The sequence below is a fragment of the Sinocyclocheilus rhinocerous genome, unplaced genomic scaffold, assembly GCF_001515625.1.
Source record: "Sinocyclocheilus rhinocerous isolate Xijiao unplaced genomic scaffold, SAMN03320098_v1.1 scaffold3136, whole genome shotgun sequence".
Classification (NCBI taxonomy): Eukaryota; Metazoa; Chordata; class Actinopteri; order Cypriniformes; family Cyprinidae; genus Sinocyclocheilus; species Sinocyclocheilus rhinocerous.
Genome location: NW_015655418.1, coordinates 11892 through 31070, shown reverse-complemented (window position 1 = coordinate 31070; position 19179 = coordinate 11892). Strand labels below are relative to the sequence as shown.

Here is a 19179-nt window from a genome sequence, read left to right as displayed (position 1 = left end):
CTTTAAGCGCCACCTGTTGGCAGAGAGTGAATCTGCGTCTCATTCAGCTCGTCTGCTGTTTCTGTTTCATGCAGATATTTTTTATGCATAATTTCACAAAACTAAAGTCAAATCATTCTGTTTTTGCTTCAAATTTCGAAACTATACAATCTAATTTAGTTTAAAAACTGCTCATGTTGCATGTATGCAGCATCTTTGTTTGGATCATGATTAAAATGCAGTGGTTGCCTCTAATTTTAAATGGAAAGAGCACAGACAAAGCCTTAGTTTGTTTATATGAAGAGATTTATTTTATTTGTGTTATTTATTTGATTTGGGGCTTGTTTTAAAATTTCAATTTAGTTTTGTTATTTATATTTACATTATATTTAAATTTTGTTATTTAGCAAACACTTTTATCCAAGGCGACTAACAAATGAGGACAATAGAAGCAATCAAAACCAACAAAAGAGCAATAATTTACAAGTGCTATATTAGTATATTATTATAGTGTTATATTTCAATTTCACAAAGAAACGTGCAGTATTTTGTCCAAGCAATAATAAAAGGACACATTTAATTTATAATCTTAGCTGCGGCTCTGCCGGGTCCTGAATAATGCACTCATCAGGTCTTTTCCGGTGGTTGTAATGACAAGCAGTTCTCCCTCGTGAATCCACTGACTTTTTACAAATACTGCTGATGGTCCTGCTTACATCTGCCACTTACCTCAATCAGAGCGGTATTACCATAAAGACCAGCTCTCAGAGCTGCACAGCCATCCTGACCCATTCTCGGAAGATGTCATCACGCCGCACAACGCTTCTTATGAGGGATCGTCACGAGCATGGAAACTAAAACGGCTCTGTTTTGTAATTGAACTGGGTAAGGGTCATCGTTTTTAATGGCGCATATAAATCTTTCCTTATATTGAAAGGTTACATTAATGCAAAATTGAGTAGCTCACAGAAACCAGGCCATCTGCTTGTTGGCTCCACTGGAGCTGTGGAGTTATAGAATCATTTTGGATCTGGATTGAGTTGGTTATTCATTAACATTACGGGCTTTCAGTTACGGCACCCATTATGAGCACTATAGCCCAAGGACTTCATCCAGCCTTTACTGTAAACCAAGAGTGCCCCTGAATTGTATATTATGAGAGTCATAATTTACCATTGCAATCCCAGAGAGTGTGTCCCCCATTAACTTTATGCTTTTTTGCTTCAAGCTATTCCTGTCCCAGCACTCACAATAGAGAGACCTAAACAAGCTCAGTGTACCATGGAGCCGTCTTGTATTGTGAGACATCTTAATGAATGTACCGAGGGTAATGCTTGGTCTTTTCCTCTCTGTACTTTGTGTTCTGCACGTTCTAGTCCTCAGTCCTCCACTGACTGTAGCTTTCAGTTCGTTTTTTGAGAGGTTTGTGTACAGCCTTTTTTAACCATACTGATGGGTAAGCCTCATGACTGTGTCTGAACTTATCATAATGTTTTTTTTTTACCCAGTATGCTCTCTGCTCAAGTATGGACAGCGTGATTGGTAAATTACTATTCTCCGCACAGGCTCCGGGAGTCATTAGAGTTGAACCTGCAGACATCTCCATCACTCAGGAGAGAGGACATTAGCCATTCTGCATGAGCCGCTTCACTCCACACCCTGCAGGAAACCTCTTTCTTTATTCTGCTAATATTTTCTCTGTGAAGTGGTAAAAGACTGCACATTGGCTGTCCATTTGACTGGCGTTATCAAGCAGCGGGACCAGCGTTGAGTTTAATTTCCTCGTCTAAACCCCGCTGGGGCCCTGGGGTGGGATCACCTGGGTGGAAATTGCTTTTGGTGTTTCCTTCTGTCCTGCCCTAGGCCTGACAACTGTGTGAAGGACCATAAGTAGAAAATATCACTAGGCGCCAATACAATTTTCCTTGTATTATTTATGAACATATATGTATAATTAGGGCTGGGCAAAAAAAAATAGATTTTTCGATTAATCGTTTTTTAAAATGATTTCGATTCGATATCGATTCTCAAAAGCCTAATTCACCATTTGTAAACTGATGTTTACTGTTTATTTTTTAGAAATATCAATAGCATTTGTATTAAAACTATATTCACTGAATGTAATCAAAAAATCGAGAATCGAATTGAATCGAGAGCTTGTGAATCGAAATCGAATCGAATCGAATCGGGACATCTGAATCGATACCCAACCCTATGTATAATACAAGTTTGTACAAGATGTAGTTGTAGTTCATGCATCTTTTTTGCAAAGATATTTAGCTAACAAGAAATCAGTGTGTTTGATGACATCTAAAAGTCTGAGCAAAAAAGAAAACAGTTCTCCATTATCTCTAGAACTGGTGGTGCAACTCTCTTTCTTGAACTTTTAATGAAACAAGAGCTTGTTACAAAGGACTGGTGCTAGCTTTAAATATTTCACATACATTACAATGAGCATTCCATACACAACGAATGTGCATTTGCAGCCAATTACCTTAATCAATCAGCTTTAATGAAAATCTCACATCTGTACTTACACAGTACATACATCCAGGGAAGCACTTTACATTATTTTCACATGGAAAAAGGTCTCCATGTAAAAGCCTGCACAGGATATTTATGCCTTTATATTTTGATATGCCAGAGGCAGTTGATTCTGAGAAATGACCTACTGTGACCTTTAATGGTATGTAGTGCCATGGGCATTTTCACAACTTAGTTTTTTTTCTTTCCTGCATTGCAATATGTGTATGTATGCATGTGAGTTGACATATCCATTCCCCTACCAATCTCCAGAACATATGATGGGGCATACAAGACCACCTTAAAGGGATATTTTGAGTGAATTTTCCCTTAACCACCAAAACATGAGTTTGATCCAGTTCTTTAAATGTGAGGTTTAAAGAAATGTCATTCTCTTAAGTTTTGGGAAACACTTAGTTCAGAGCCACATTATTATGCATGACTCCAAGGAGTCCAGATGCTTTTTTTATTGAAGCTTTGTATTGTACTCAAATCCATGTCTCCCGAGTCAGCGGTCATCAGAGGCACGGTGGGATATTAGATTAGCTTCAATCATGCTGAACAGTCCTGTTTGAATGTCATTTATTCTTTGCTCTGACTTTAACTCTAAACCCAGAGGTACTGTAGGATGTCCCTCCCTCCCCTCCGCACCAGTGGGTGTCATGGGCTGTGATGGATCTATAGTGTTATTGGTGCGGTGCACCATGTGCCTCTATGTAAAGCTCCTTTGCTTATTCAGCAGCAGGGTCTTTAGCCTGCAATCAATGGCAGCTATAGGCAGGGCTGTGAACATAGAGCTGTTAAAACCACACCTGGGACTTGGAAATGCAGAAAAGCTGCCCTATCAACAACACCTGCCAGTCATATGAATAATTCAGTGATCTCTGACCAGGCCACGTTTACTCCTATCAGTCTCGCTTATGAGAATGGAGGTGGTGATGAGAGCTACTACTTCCCATCTGTTTTTTTTTGGGAGTTAGTGAAGAAGAACAGATTGAGTGAAAGAGTTACTGGTAAGTTATTTGAACTTTTTTGGGACTCATCTTTAAATTTAGTGTTTTTAAGGGCCACTTCATGAGGTCCAGTGTTCAGATATTAAAGGGGTCATATGATGCTATTTTAAAGATCATTATTTTGTGTATTTGGTGTAACAGAATATGTTGACATGCTTTAATGTTCAAAAAACACATTATTTTTCAAATACTGTACTTTATGTTGCATCAACGATTTAACAGACTTTAATTGCAGTGTTCTTAATCTTTATAAGTTAGTAGTACTGTTCGGGTTTACAGTGTGGGGGCGTGTTAGAACGAGCCGTTTTAGGTAGGCGTGGCTGACTCTTAACTTTTATAAGAAAAATAATGTGTTTTTTGAGACTTTAGTCTTTGCAACTTTACAGATCTTCTTTATGCACCAAGAGCTTGTAACACTCCAAAGAGAAAGGAAAACTTGAAATCGCATCATATGACCCCTTTAAGGTAAGATTTAATCATTAGCTTTTAAATATTTAACACTTCTGCTTTTGCTTCTACTGCAAATTACACCTAGACAAGACACATTTACCTTGATTTAATAATTGCACTTTACCTTGAAATGTTCTTAAAAGTTTTTAGCTTTAAACCTTTGAAAACATGTGATTTAATTCACATGAAGGCTCAGGGTGGCTTACGTTGGGCAGAGCACATTTAATTATTAATTTTGAACAATATTGTAAATTCATTTTAGAGAGGAATGTCAGAAAGTTCTATCACGTTCACGTAATTAGTGGTGTTGGAATTCACACAGTTGGGCCTTAATTGGCAGTGATTGTGAGGAGCAGGGGCTGCATGGGTTGTTTAATTGGAGCCTGAGTGATGGCAGTAATGGCTCATTTGTTTGCCTGTGTGTGATGAGGGACCCCTTGTAATGACCTGTGCGGAGGAATCCGCGGTGGTGGAAGAGGTGCGAGATTAATCGCCCTACCTCACTTTGCACAAGACTGCAATAATGTTCACCAGATGATTCTTCTAAGATGTTTCTTTCTATGGACTACATTTGTTCCTAATGAATTCTCAAATTTATGTCACTCATCAAAGTTCTGAGAAACATTTGTGTTAATGCATTCTTGAATTTGTGTGTGTGTGTGGTGTACTCTCCTATTGGCAGAGGTGTCTTCATGTTTAGTGCTCAAGGACAGTGTTGGGGAACATCACATTTAAAAATGAACAAAATGCTGTGTTATTAATAACAAATGTTGCTAATGTTGCATTGTTCCTTTTAAAGGGGTCATATGATGCAATTTCAAGTTTTACTTTCTCTTTCACAATGCACTGGGTCAGCTGGCCAATCAGAGCAGACTGCGCTTGTCAAAGGAGGGGGCTTTGTTGAAAACGACGTGTTTGAGAGAGGCGGGGCATAGAGGACCTACAATAATGTATTTGAAAAATAATGTTTTTTTTTAACATTAAAGCATGTCAGCATATTCTGTTACACCAAATACACAAAATGATCTTTAAAATAGCATCATATGACCCCTTTAATAATGCACTGAGGTACTTTTGTGGCACTTTTTTCACATTGTCAAGTGACAAAATTGAGACTCTTCTCTGTACTGTCATTTTTTTGTAGATGTAAATAATACAAAGTTAATGGAGTGCATTTTACAAGAAAATGCTATTTCAGTTCTTCTACTTAAATATGCAATTTTTTTCTTTGTAATTCTTTCTGAAATTTACTTGCAATTTTTGAGTGAAAATTATTTTGACACCATTTTTTTCAGTTTAGAGTACAGTCGCTATGCTTCATGCTTGATTTGCAAGCATTTTTTATGTTGGTTATAATAAGTGAATTTATATGGACAGGTTTTTAGCTATACGTCATAGTTTGAATACAGGGACTTAAAATCTATAGCAGGTGTTTTCAAATGTTTTTATGGCCCTCATTAGCGATCACTGATTTGTATGAAAAATTTAATTCACACTGATTTATACAGTGTGAGATAAATTTTTTCATGTAATAAAGACAACATGTTAATGTTCCTACTCTACTGGAGTATTTTATAAAAAATATTATCTACTGAATATTTTCTCACCCACTGTTAATGATGTTAGATTATATGCTGTAGCCTGTACCTATACTTCTTAAAATACAGATTTGTTTTCTATCTTAAAAAAAATAGTGCAGTCAAAAGAATAAAATAATTGCAATAAATGTATGTGTGTGTATATATGTAACGGGGCTGACAAGACGTGAGACGTGCGGATCCATATGCAAGCTTTATTAACATGAGAGGAGGTCAGAAACACAGGCAGGGTCGAACGGTGGCAAACAGGTATATGGCGGGCAAGACACAAGAATAGTCCTAGGGCTAGCGTAGGTCAACGATTGGCGAACAGGATCACAAGGGCGAGACTAAAGGGATAAATCCAGGAAAACAGGCACAGATCAAAAACCGAGAAAACAGACAAGGCAAGACTAGGCTGGGCTAGGAAGCTAAAGAGGGCTCTGTAGAGTAGCTATCACTGCTGGCGATAAGCGCATACAATACTCGGCAGAGAATGGTTGTTTGAGTGAGTGTTATATAGTGAGTGAGTGATATGAAACAGCTGTGTGCAATCAGTGCTGTGTGCAATCAGTGCAATGAATGATGGGATATGTAGTCCGGGGTGATATGCAACAGTGTGTAGTGCGAGAGTCAATGAAAATGGAAAGGGTGACCTCTGATGGCTAGCAGACGGAAGTTCATGGACCGGATTCGTGACAATATATATATATATATATATATATATATATAGCACAGTGTATCTGCAGTATCCAATATGTAACGTCACTTACTAGTAAAACGTTACCCCCCAACGCTGCTCAAGGACTTTAAGGAGGACTTTGCAATGAATTGAGCATATATATTTAATAGTGTGGGTACAGTAGATGGATTGAATATGTCACCTCTCTAAAGCCAGGACATATCAAGCTTATTCTTAGTCTTTTAAGTACCCCAATCATACTGTCATATTTCACACACTCATATCACGATCATAGGTTTTTACTTCCCTGTCAGTGGTGCAGTAGCAACAGTGCAGGTTAATAACCCTGAATGATGTTCCCAGAAATCGTAGCGCTTAAGTCAAATTTTGATGTTCGGCCTCCACGCTGAGGGACACCATAGATCGCCACCCCCGTTTGTTATTTCTGCTGGACATTTAGATTTAGACCAAATGCATTTATCTGTCCTGCAAGGACTAAGAGAAGATGGACAGCTTCACTTAAATCAAGTTTGAAGCAAATGTGCTGAGGCTGATCTGGGTGTGTATTTTGTGTTCAAAGCTCATTAATAATGATTCGCCAAATGTAGAAGAGAGTCACCCGTAGCCTGGTTTCGGGAAGCTGAATAATGCCTTTTTTCCCCTCTCTCCGCTCTCTTGTCAGCTTCACACACCACTTATCCGAAGACATTTGGGATGGGCTCCCGATCCATGCCGAGCCGTGCACGTCCTTAGACACTGACACCAAATAAATGAAGACGCAAAATGGACTTGGATGTTCAGAGTTGAAAGGGCGACGGCTGAAGTGTGAACCCACTGAGCTGTAAAATTGCCCTGGCAGCCATGCTGTTGTTTCAGCATTTCACGGAGAGCCGCTCAGCCTGCTTCCCTACCTCTCTGTATCTTTCCTTTTCACCTTTTCCTCTCCACCCATCTCTATACCTTGCCCTACTGCGCTTGTACTGACTTAAGCCCTGGCCCGAGAGTCTGCAGCATTAACCGATCGCCTTTTGTATGCACCGCTGCGAGGCACTACAACCAGACACTAAGAGCTTTAATATTTCACTATCATTTCTGTCTTAAGGCTGCACCTGAAAGTGTAAAGGTGTTTTGTATACAAACATAGCGCCGCCTCCTTCGCCGACACGCTGCTAATTTGTTCTGATTTGCTAGATGACATGCACCAGATGCGTATGATCCTATTATTATGTGAGAAGTCACATGGGAAGTAATTGACTGGGCTGTGGTGAGCTTGTTTGGAACCTGCTGGGGGTTGTTGAGGAGACAAGGGACCCCTGCTGTTGCCCTTTGACTGGGGCAGCAGGATGCCGTTGTCAAGGGGGTGTAAAGCTTGTGACAATATGAAGACTGGTCAATAACTTATGTGTTATTAATTTTTACAGAATTATCAAACAAACAAATGCATTTGATTGCAGAGAAGCTGTAATTCGACCTTATTGACTTTTTATTCTGCTTAATTAATTCCTGTTTCTTTCAGGCTCATGTAGACATTATGAATTATAACTGTGGAGCAGCACTGAGTTCAGGAAGAAGGGTCTCAGTCACTTGCTCAAAATAAATCTAATTAAGACTGTAAGACTTGGTGTGTTTGACACAAGATAGGGTTTGACATACTGAAATGGCAAATGAGCACAAGGTACATTAACAGGCAGAGAGCTGTTAAATATATCCCTCATTAGTGTTGATCTGGTCTGATTTTTTTTCTTTTTGCCTTCAACTTCTTGTTTTCTTCATTAATACTTCAGCAATGATTGTAATCATTGCTTTCTTTGTATTTATGCTCAAGTTAAGTTGTTGATCTGTTGTTACAGTATATTTTTAGCAGCCTTTCATTATAATGCTGTCCCACTGTTGTCTATTGAAAATGGTTAAGTTATTTTTTCCACAGGACATTTAAGGCCCTGTTCACACCTGGTAAAATTTAGGGATGCACCATTTTTAGAAATCTGTCTCATACCAGTAAGCTGATAATTATATTAATGTTATTGCTGATATGTTAAAATGAATGGAAAGTAAAATACTAAAATGCAAAATCATTTGTTTAAAACGCTAGAGGTGAATTTAAGAATCACAAAATTATAATGTATGCCATAATATATTTAGGATATTCACATATTCACAGGATATTGCTTCTCAGATCTGCTAAAAATTGCATTTAACAGCATTATAAAAGGGATGGTTCACACAAAAAATAAGTTTTTGTCATTATTTACTCACACTCATGTCGTTCCAAACCTGTATGACTTCTTTATTTTATGGAAAATAAAAGAAGAATTCTCTCTACCTTAAAATCACTCTACCTAGAGTTGGGTGAACTCTACCTTTAAATTAGTAATGTTTATTTTCAATTGAAAATTAAAAATTTAAATGTTAATTTTAAATTGATCGTTAGATCACAGAAAAGGTCATATAAATGTAAAAATGGAGGAAATGAGTATATGCACAATAAGATATCCAATAAGAGCTTATATATATCCAACGTAAATGGAGTCCAAAATCTTTTGTGATGTTTACTTTTTTGGATATTCATCAATATGCACTGAGGCACTGACATAATTGATGTATATACAAAATCAGAGACCCTCCAATCACAAGTGTTCACTGAAGATCCTTTTTAGATGCATAATAGTCTCAGTTGATGGCTTGTGATTGGATAGATGTTAATACGAAAGATAAACATGGCTAAAATTATATTAACAGGTAAAATAAGATCAGTGTGAAAGACCTGTCCCCTTATACTCAGTTCTGTCTTGGGGTGCAGACTGCGGATAAGAAAAGGTTATAGTTATGAAGGATGGCGTTGAGATTAGCAGGCTGTAACCGGGCTCAGTGGTGGTGCGAGATGCCACATTTTTTGATTTATGAGGGTCATGATGATCAGTGGTTGCACCATGAATAATCCATGTCCCCAGAATTAAGTGACCTAGAGCATTCACTAAATCTCCCCGCTGTGTTTTTCAGTTCCACGCTTTCTTATCCACACTTACTTCATTCAGGACAGCTGCTGATCGAGAGACTGGCTTATCTGTTGATAATGTTTGTTTGCCCTTTGCAAAATATTGTTTGGGGTTTTTTTTGTATAAAAGCATTTGCCAGATTAGTACCTGTTGAACTAATGTGTGCAGATAGCCATTGCTTAGAGGTAAAGGAAGCATGAGCACTTAGGTCCAAACAATCGCACTGATCATTCAGATAGAAGAAGGAATTACTTGGCTGCTGCAATTTAACAGACCATGGCACTCTTAATGGCCCATGCTACTAAATGAGACAAGACAAGGCTATCTTAACGGTTAGATCCTTCAGGTCAATCACATGGTTCATGGGAGAATGTCTGTGACCTTTTGGTTGAAAACAGTCATAATCAGAGTACTTTATTATTTTTGCATGAGTCACCACCAGTTACAGCAATATGATTATTTGCTCATCTTATTGTGAATTCACACTGTTCTTCAGTAGATATGTTTACATGCAGGGCTGAGTTGGAATGAAAAGCATAAAAGCACCTCAGTTATCATGTTTTCTATTTGCTTCTTAAATAATCCTTTAATTATTAATTAGCATGCGAAACTTTGAATCTGACTGGTTTCAACAACTGGATTAAAAAAATGACCTTTTTTCAGATTATTGTGGTTTAGTTTAAGCAAGATAGAATTTCAAGAAGCTGCTTCTAAATCCCACATTTGTTAAGTAAAGTAAGAAAAATGAGGAGAAAGCTTTCTTGGCATAATTTAAGGCAAACCAGCCAATTATGCACTAGGGTGCCATGCTGAGTTGCCAAATTCTTTAATCAGCTGACGCTGTTGCTTTCTCGTGACAGGAACACTGACAGGTCTCACAAGCTTCACAATGCTATGGTAACATTGACACTAAATATTGCTCTTCATATGTGCAGAAAATCGTGCAGAATATGTATGATGCAAATGTATGTAAACATTTTCAGTGGGTCTGCAGGTAGATATAAACAGTACATTTAAAATCTGTAATCAGTCTGAATTTAGATGAATTTGGATTTACAAAATGTAAACAAATCAGTGATATAAAAACAAAGTATAAGTCGTATTGTTCAAAAGATTGAAGTTCAGTAAGATTTTGTTTATTTTTTTATAAATTAATACTTCAGTAAAGAAGAATTAAAATGATAAAATATGACAGTAAATAAATGAATGTTGCAGAAGATTTCTATTTCAAATAAATGCTGTTTTTATCAATAGCATTTCTATTTTTGAGGATCCTGAAAAAAATAAATGACGATTTCCACAAAATATTAAGCAGCACAATTGTTTTCTACACTGATAATAATAATCTTGAGCATCAAATCGGCATATTATAATTTTTTCTGATCATGTGATACTGAATATTATTTTAGGTGAGCATAAGTGACTTCTTCAAAAACTCAGATCTGTTTCTTTAAAAAAAAAATCCAGCACAAACCACATGGAATCTGATCTTTTCAATTCAATCTTTTCTACTTCCATATGTGGTCCTAATTCAGATACAGGTCTAATGCGACCTCAGTCTGAACAGTCATATCGGAATTCATGAGACTTTTATCTCACTTTGGATTGACATTCATCACAATTCTTTGCTGATGGGAGTCAATTCAAAGATTTTACATTTTGGTAGTTCTTTGGTCACTTGGTCAATATGGAAGACAGCTGTGAAGGTACTCTGTGGAGGGACAGTGAGGTGTTACAACTCAAGTATTACGGTGACCACAAACAAAACCTGAGAAAAAAACCTCTTTGTCCTACTTATCGTCTGCGCACAGATTGACTGGCTTCCACTGCACAAGACCTTATAAATGAACGCGTAAGCACTGACTTCAGTGGCTTCTATGCCATCTTTGTTATTGTTCTTTTGCAAATGCGGGCCAATTGAGTACTGTGACCAGTTCACACACAAATCTGATACTGGCCACGTTTAAAAAACTTGAGAATTGAGAATCAGGCTTGCAGTGTAAACATAGCTGTAACTGGTGCATTTAGTGTTAACAAAACGAATCTAGTTTTGTATATGAAAAAATAAATCATGTGATGTGTGGAAATGTGTATAGTAGAACATTGTGCTGTAAATGAAATCAGTCATTACTGAAATTCTCACGGAAAGTATCATGTCAGCGGTTCTAATCTGCGTCTTCACTCCAGTGTCAGCAACCCCTTCAGTCTCTAAATGATTATATTTAAATGGTCAGTAGCTTCTCTTAAATGAGGACAGAAATATATAACCATAGCATGGTGACATGCTGACATAAACTTAAGATGTGGTCATGACTCCTGTCTGAGTGGATGGGTTGATTTTACTGTATCGTTGAGAGAGCTGCCAGAGACCCATAACATCACTCACAGAGGGGCTCAGATGCAGGGGGATCAGGGAATTGGTCGGTTAATTGCATTGAGCTCTAATACGTGCATGTCCTGAATCATGTCAATGTCTTCTTTGGTTGACAAGGTGGGAATACAGAGTTGGTTTGAGTATTTTAAAGGATCCTTTTTCTCTCAAGAGTCTGGACACAGAGCAGTATCACCTGGCACTTTTCATTATTTCCACACCACAATGTCTATGAAGACTACTGCATTGTTGTATCCCAAAGCCAAAAATAAGTGCAGCAGGATAAATGAAGCCAAAAGGGAGTTTTAGTTTTATGAAGAGGATCTTTAGTGTGTGAAATGGAGACAATGAAACATGTTGTTCTTATTGTGAATGCCAGGCAGACAACAAATACACATTGTGGCCCACCATATTGATATGAGTTTTAGGTTATTGTTCTATGTGCACAGACTCATTAATCAGAAGTAAAATGGTATGGCTTCATATTTCAGTATCACGGTCTTGGGTGAAATACTTTTAGTTACCCATTAGTCTCATGGTTGTCATGTAATACTACGACCATTGAAATACATGGCAGCAGAACAGAGCCTAATGCATTTTGTCATTTCAATAACACTAAGCTGTTTGTCTGAGAGGTTTTATTCAAAGATTAATCTTGAAGTGTGATGTAATGTTTTAAACAAATACTACCTCACTAATAGTAGAGATGCTTGATATTAACATTTCAGTACCGTTCAGCCGATTAATTGTTTTCATGTTATGGCTGATTATGATAAATGGCTGGTATTAAAATTTGATACAGTTTTGTCTAAATAAAAATAAAATACTAAAAACTACAAGGCACCAGAACATCAAAATCGAATGTTGGCTGATACGATAAATTAAAAACTGTATATAATATTGGCTGATAACCTACACTACCATTTTGGGTCATTTAAAAATCGAATCCAGCCATTACACATGCTGAAAATATAAATCTATGTGAGTGGCTTTGTGATAGCAAGATACAGTCATACTACAGTGTTCAGTTCTACAGTGTTCAGTTTTATTATTTACAGAGTTAGCTTCTTTCAAATGGAAATTCCACTTTCAGTTCAATCTAACTCACCTTTCATTCAGTTAGCTTTCAATTACACACTTCATTATGTTCTGTAATGAGTCCAGTGATGTGCCTATACATTCCACCCTGAGGGCCTCATTGGGGTAATATATGCAATCCCATTTTGCACCCTTAGGCTTGTTGCCACTAATAAACAGAAGAATTCAGAGCATAATTTGTTCATAGAATTTCCCCTTGGGATTCTAAGGAACACATCTTATGTAAATCCAACAGAACACGAGCAGCGATACAGAGTCGTGGATTACTGCACCTCCATCACATCTTAGTATCTTGTGTCTCAGTGATGCTCCACGGACTACTTAGACAGACAATCAAGACCCAGTAGCTTTAGAGGCTGACCGCGGAACTTTTCAGCATGTAGACAGAACATCTGTGGAAGAAGTCACTTCCAGACAGCCTGTCCCCTCCAGTGTGCTTCCAGCTCATCTTCCTGCTCTTGTTCCACTCCGTGTCCTCGCCTGCGGCTTTCTGCCCCGGCCTCTTCTGAGTCTGAAGGAGAAGGAGAATAAATAATGAATCTCGATCACAGCGAGGAAACGGAATCTTTTGTTTGCACCCGCAGTGTTGTTTTTCAAATTTTTTCCTGAACCCGACATAGATGACCCACGGCCCGACGCAGGCATAATGAAGATGCGCGTAATGAGGCAGAGGAATACGAGGCCCCTAGTTAGACCCGAGCTGTTGGCACGGCGGTACTTGTCATTGTGTCGTTAATGGCCATGAATAGCTTGCTCTCCTTTGCTATTGTTGAGAATGCTCTTGTGGCGCTTGTGGGGCGATGAGAGGCTTTGACACTCCATGCTCTTAAGGTAATGTAAGCTCTCACCCTTGTGTGTTAGCAGGAGGTGAATAAGCCCAATATTTCATCCCCTCCAAACTGAAGGTGCGGTTTAGATTTAAAATCGGGGATTTAGCAGCTGTTGCATTGGGGAGCTCCTAATGCTTGAGTCCCTTTCCTGAGTGTCCCTTTTCCCCAATCTTTTATTCTCTTTTCTTGTTCTAAAGCTGAACAACTGTTTCTTCTCTCTTTCTCTCAATACCCAGGTGCCCTCTCTTTGCTTTGAGTCTGATTATCGGTCTGTCTGGTCTCCTGATCTTCTGTGTCTGGTTGTCTGGTTCAGGCAAGCAGTGATCTTCCACAGCAGACATCTCCAGGGATTGCAGGCCTTGGTCTGAGGTGAGTCCTACCAGGATCCATCGCCTTTGCTCCTGTCTCTCCTCGTTCGCAATCACCATTATACCAGTCGGAGCCATGCAGCTTTAATTCTTAGAAATCAGTGTTCATTAGAGTCACCTGCACTTCAAGAGGAAGCACAGAATAATTTGATGTCAGATGCCTCATTATGGTACTCCTACTTAAAGCCATGGCAAAAGTACAATCTTTTTCATGCTTGAGAACCACCGCAAGTCTATGGGGATAACAGAGAGCCGCAGATGCATTTTGATTAAAGGCTAAGTGATCTTGCGGTGCAAATCAGTGATTCATAATACATGGAATTAATTACAAAAGAAGTGGTCTGATCATGCCTTAAAACTTTATTGCTTTTGCCATCTATGTATGTTTATAGCAGACATTCTACATGTACTTCTATAATTTGGATGTCACTTAGTGTCGTCAATAAATGCCATGCTTTAAAATTGGCCTGTGTTAAAAAGTTAGCAGGACAAATCACAGCTACTCACTGTAAAAATGGTAACCTGCAATTGGTTTTTGCTCCTACTTTGAAGAGCTGTTTCTACCTCATCTAACTTTTAAATTTAGTTTCAACATATACTACTGCTCAAAAGTTTGAGGTCGGTAAGATATTTTATGCAAGTCTCTTATGCTCGCAGATGCTGCATTTATCAAAACTACAGTAAAAACAACTGTAATATTGTGACATATTATTACAATTTAAAGAAAGTGCTTTCTGTTTTAATATATTTTAAAATGTAATTAATTCTTGTAATGGCAATGTAGAATGCAAAATTTAAGCAGCCATTACTCCAGCCTTCAGTGTCACACAGTCCATCAAAAATCATTCTAATATGCTAATTTGGTGTTCAAAAACATTTCTTGTTATTATCACAGTTGAAAACTGCTTAGTATTTTTATGGAAGCCATAATACAGTTTTTTTTTTTTTTCAAGATTCATAGATGAACAGAAATTTCAAAAGATCAGAATTCTAATATTACTAACATTATAATTGTCTTTACTGTGACTTTTGATTAATTTAATTCATGTATATACAGGCGTTTTTTAGACTTTCCAGAACCATTGTAACAGAGGTGAGTAAATGACTGTAACACTAACAGTGTTTTTGGATTTTATTTATGAATAAATTGCTAATAGAGGTCTTAGACAAAGTTCCTAAAGTTTCCTGCTATAGGTTGTGTCTCAGTGTTGAAATCAGTTCTGCAGTACCCTTGTAAAGGTTCTATCAATTACGATTCTGACCAGTCATCAGAAGATTCGTAAAGATTTTACATCTTTTACGTTATTGTACATTTCAAAGTCTATACAAGCATGCAAAAAATATCCACCTACCTAGGAATGCAAATGAAACCAGTGTGCATCATTTTAACTTCCAAGCTGTCATTGGGAACAGCTGTTTGTACATCTGAGCAGAACATCATAACAGCTTTACTCTAATAGAGATATCTTACAGCTGTAAGGAATGATACGAAGCCTTCAAAGGGTGACTGTAAATTAACCTTTTTACAGAAATGAGCATGACTTCAGTCTCTGCCTTTGAATGAACTATTATATAGTGTGGAAGTTAAATCAATATTGATTTTCTCTCACGTGAGAATGACCCGTGAAGACCTTTCATTGGTCTCAGATTGGCAAGTGAGTGAAGCCAATTTTATTAGACACGTCATGCAAATCATTAACAAGGTTAACAGATCAGGTATAGAGTCCAAACAAAGCTCAAAATCATAAAAATGTCACAAACACACTCACTTACGCCTTACCAGGATGTTAGTGGTTGTAATAGTGCTTCTTTTCTGATCAGATACATAAGAGTTGCCTAGAATCAAGCAAACTGTTGTTCTGGTGTCTTTCTGCGATACCCCCTGCCGTTTAACATAATCAGTGCTTTCACGCTTCGCTGGCCCATGCTTGAGCAGTGTGTCATTCACGTACCCTTCTACATCTGTCTCTGTCATGTCAATTCATCACACACATCCTCATCTCCCATCATGTGTCTAATGAAATATCTTGACAGTTTAAACAAACAGTTCACCCTGTGTGGTCTTAAAGAGTCCTTCATCACTGTCATGGGACTAATATCCTGTGCTAAGTGTTACAGAACATACACAGTAACACAAGTATGCGTGAGTATAATGTGCATAAAGACTGGTGTATTGACCAGATGAATGAATCACACAATATTTTAGTTCACCCAAAAATGTCATTAATTACTCACCCTCATGTCGTTCTAAATCTGTAAGACCTCCGTTCATCTTTGGAACACAAATTAAGATATTTTTTATGAATTTTGAGAACTCTCTGACCCTCCCATAGACAGCAATGTAATTATTACGATCAAGGTCCAGAAATGTAGCAAGGAGATTGGTAAAATAATCCATGTGACATCAGGGGTTCAACCGTAATTTTACGAAGCTACGAGAATACTTTTTGTATGCAAAAAAAACAAAAATAACGACTTTATTCAACAATTCATCTCCTCCGCGTCACCCTGGTGCCATTTTGGAGAGTATCCACTGAATGTATCAGCTGTGCCACGCGCCATGTTTATGCTTTGATTTGAATGAAAACAACGTATCCGCGTGGCGTAGCTGACACAGAATAGCATACGATGTTTATGTTCAGTGGATACTCTCCAAAATGTCACCAGGGTGACGCGGAGGAAACGAATTGTTGAATAAAGTCATTATTTTTCAATTGGAAAAAATGAGGGGAAAAGAAACATGTAGCGCGTTGTTGTTTTTCTGCCGGTGTTCTGACAATGTGCTCCCCTTTCAGATTTTGCTACCTCCCATTAAAACAGATGGTAGCATAATTCGATAGCGAAAAGAGCTACCTATCAGATTTTGCTTCCAGCATGATATTAATAAGGTGTGAGGCTTTATTAACATGTACACCTACCACAACCCTAAACCTACCCTTACAGTAGGATAAATACAGTGTTGGTAGCATAATCTGATAGGTAGCATTATTTGTCAGAACACCGGCTACAAACACAGTTAAAGTAAAGGTGATGAGTAGACTGAAGTTGGGCTCAGGTGGTTGTGCGGGTGTGTCTCCCATACATTTATTTAGTTGTGGCGCTCGCCAGAATATCAAAACGGACTGATTTTCCAAAAACCTTCGTTGAATAAACATGAGCAAGTGCTGCACGTTTAAAAATCAAAACAAATCTTTAGAAAATTTTCGATGTCATTTTCATTTCATCTTGCATGTTATATGCCTGATAAAGCAGCGTTTGTGAGCCCAGTGCTGCTTTGTGTACAGCCGTTTACTGGGGAACCCTCTGTTTCTCCCGCTTTAAAGCACCTCCTGCTGGCAGAGAATTTGCTTTTTCAGTAAGTCCGTCTGATTTACGCAGCAAACATATTTTCATATTTCGCTTTTCCTATATCCACGGGTGCTGCGGATAATCCGCGGGTCGGGTAATAAAAATGCATTCTGATTATTTGCGGGTGGGTCGCGGGTGGATAAAATAAATCATAAATGATGCAAATATTAACTACGCTTTTTTTTTAAATACATTTTTTTCTTGAGGCAGATGATTTCGTGTGTGTGTGTGCGTGTGTTCGTTCACCTGATCGGGAAGTTGCAGTGACAGAAACGGTGACATTCCAGATAAAGTTTGAAAGGAGTAAAGCCTGTGTTAATGCTATTGAGTATAGGCTAATATGGCCAAAGAAGATATTTTGTTTTGTAAATAAATTTTAATTTAAAAGCAGCCCACGATGAGCGTGTTATGTTACCGTTATTCCTTACGGCTCCGACGAGGTTTTGTTCAGTCCGCTGTGACAACTCACAAAAGACTATTTTTAGCCAAACAGCGTGGAGAGCCGCTTCTGAAACATGCCGCGGCTGGCTGATATAAACACAAGCATAGAGCGGCTGCGATCCCGTGGAGTCGTAACGCGCCGCAGACGCGTTCAGTGAGGCGCAGATCAGCTCTAACGTCACTGATTCTGCTGTTAAAAATGAACCATCCATTCGTCATATCATCATGCAAAACATACACGACAAATAGCGAATTTTTCATTGTTTCTCGAAAAAGTCAAAGCATTTGCACACCGGCGATTTATGCGTTGACGTCATCAAATTGCGATCGGTTCGTGAGATCGGCCAAGTGTAGTGAGTACCGATCGAGTCATAAAATTTGATTTTCGGCCGATACCGATCTCCGGCCGATCGATCAGAGCATCCCTAGTCATCTATATAGATTTTTTTCAGCACATCAAAGAAATTTACATTAAATGGTGCTGTAACATCTCCTAAGATCCACAACATCCCAGTTATTTAGGCTAAGCATCAACATTCACAAACCACTGTTATTTAACAGAAAAGCAAGCATGGGCTGCTGCATGCATGGTTTGGCATGGCAGAATGCGAGCAGCGTTTCCTTTATTATCACTAAAAGCTGACATCTCAGTTCATCGCGATCTCATAAAGCTCTGTTATAACACAATGAACATGCACAATGAATCTTTCACAATTTCTAAACTTCGTGTGTTAAAATGAGACGATTCGTGAGCACGCAATTTCAGCACTGCGGTGAGTAGATTCTAACTCACCTCTGATTGGCCATTGCATTCCAGATATCAACAGCTGAGTCTGTGATTGGCTACATTGCGCAACCCTTTAAACATGTGTTATAAATAGCAACTCTGCCTAGCTTGCGCGTGTTAATCATTTTAATGTTATTAGTTGTTCTTTTTGCTTTTGTGCAACACATAATTAACAATTTATATGTTTTAGACATTTTATGTTTAGATAATTTCTATTTGTAGAAACTTAATTTGCTGTAAAGTTGCTTTGCAACGATTTGTATCTTGAAAAGCGCTATACAAATAAACTTGAATTGAATTGAATAACATCTCCTAAGATCCACAACATCCCAGTTATTTAGGCTAAGCATCAACATTCACAAACCACTGTTATTTAACAGAAAAGCAAGCATGGGCTGCTGCATGCATGGTTTGGCATGGCAGAATGCGAGCAGCGTTTCCTTTATTATCACTAAAAGCTGACATCTCAGTTCATCGCGATCTCATAAAGCTCTGTTATAACACAATGAACATGCACAATGAATCTTTCACAATTTCTAAACTTCGTGTGTTAAAATGAGACGATTCGTGAGCACGCAATTTCAGCACTGCGGTGAGTAGATTCTAACTTTATCACCTCTGGTTGGCCATTTGCGTTCCAGTAATCAACAGCTGAGTCTGTGATTGGTTACATTGCAACCCTTTAAACACGTGTTATAAATAGAAACTCTGCCTAG

The 19179-nt window shown here is 38.2% G+C and overlaps 1 protein-coding gene across 1 annotated transcript in view; it reads left to right on the top strand.

Moving 5' to 3' along the window:
* LOC107718311 (multiple epidermal growth factor-like domains protein 11) overlaps positions 1–19179 on the top strand; it is a gene marked incomplete at its 3' end in the record, with an annotated part of 59053 nt that overhangs the window by 33808 nt on the left and 6066 nt on the right. Inside the window, exon 2 of the mRNA XM_016525337.1 lies at positions 13756–13888. The remainder of the gene's footprint in view (positions 1–13755; positions 13889–19179) is intronic.